Below are 894 nucleotides of genomic sequence, written 5' to 3'. Positions count from 1 at the left end.
TTAAAAATAGTTTTTTGTGGGGGGTTTTGGGGCTATGTGGCCAGGTTCTAGAAGAGTTTCTTCCTGACATTTCGCCAGCATCTGTGGCTGGCATCTTCAGAATAATTTTGTGCATGAAACAAAGTTTGTGTTCACTGAACCATCAGAAAGCAAAGGTATCACTGCCCTTTGTTGTGATGGTCCAGTGGTTACATGCCAGTACTGTAGCCACAATGTTATCAGTTTGAATCCGCACAGCTCCAGGTTGACACATCCTTCCATCCTTTCGTAGGTCAGTAAAATGAGTACCCAGCTTGTTGGGAGCAACTGGCTAACACATTGCAAACTGCTTAGAGAGTGCTTAGTTCACTATGAAGCAGTATAGCAATGTAAAGTGCTATTGCTACTATTCAGCCACCCATGAAAAAAGATTGGATTTTGAGTATTTTGGATTTTGGAATTCCAGGTAAGGGAGACTCAACCCATACTACGAGAATTATTCTAGTGACCAGGTGGCTACAGGGAAGTCCACCCTGTACGTTTTCTTAACTTTTTATGAATGTTATTTGCCTTGCTATTCAAAACTAAAATCTTATCCTCTTAAGAGAGAATATCTGATCAGTTTGGCATCATGCTCAAATAGGACTTAGGCCTACCATAATGGATGAGTCTACATGGAGCCATTGGCTGAATACAATGCAGCTCTGGAGGTGAACAACAGGAAAGATAACCATAGTTACAATTGCCTTGGCCTGTCTGTTTTTCTTTGTTTTGGCACATACTGAACAGTGGCACAGGCTTTGCTGGAGAGAGCAAAATGGCATGTTTACTGAAATATATGGCTGGGTTAAGTAAATGAAATGAAATGAAATGAAATTTTATTTATATACCGCCGTTCCTATGATCACGGCGGTT

The sequence above is a fragment of the Sceloporus occidentalis genome, unplaced genomic scaffold (genome assembly GCF_023333645.1).
Source record: "Sceloporus occidentalis isolate IW3139 unplaced genomic scaffold, rSceOcc1.0.p SCAF_4, whole genome shotgun sequence".
Lineage (NCBI taxonomy): Eukaryota > Metazoa > Chordata > Lepidosauria > Squamata > Phrynosomatidae > Sceloporus > Sceloporus occidentalis.
Note: the sequence above shows the minus strand (reverse complement) of the source record.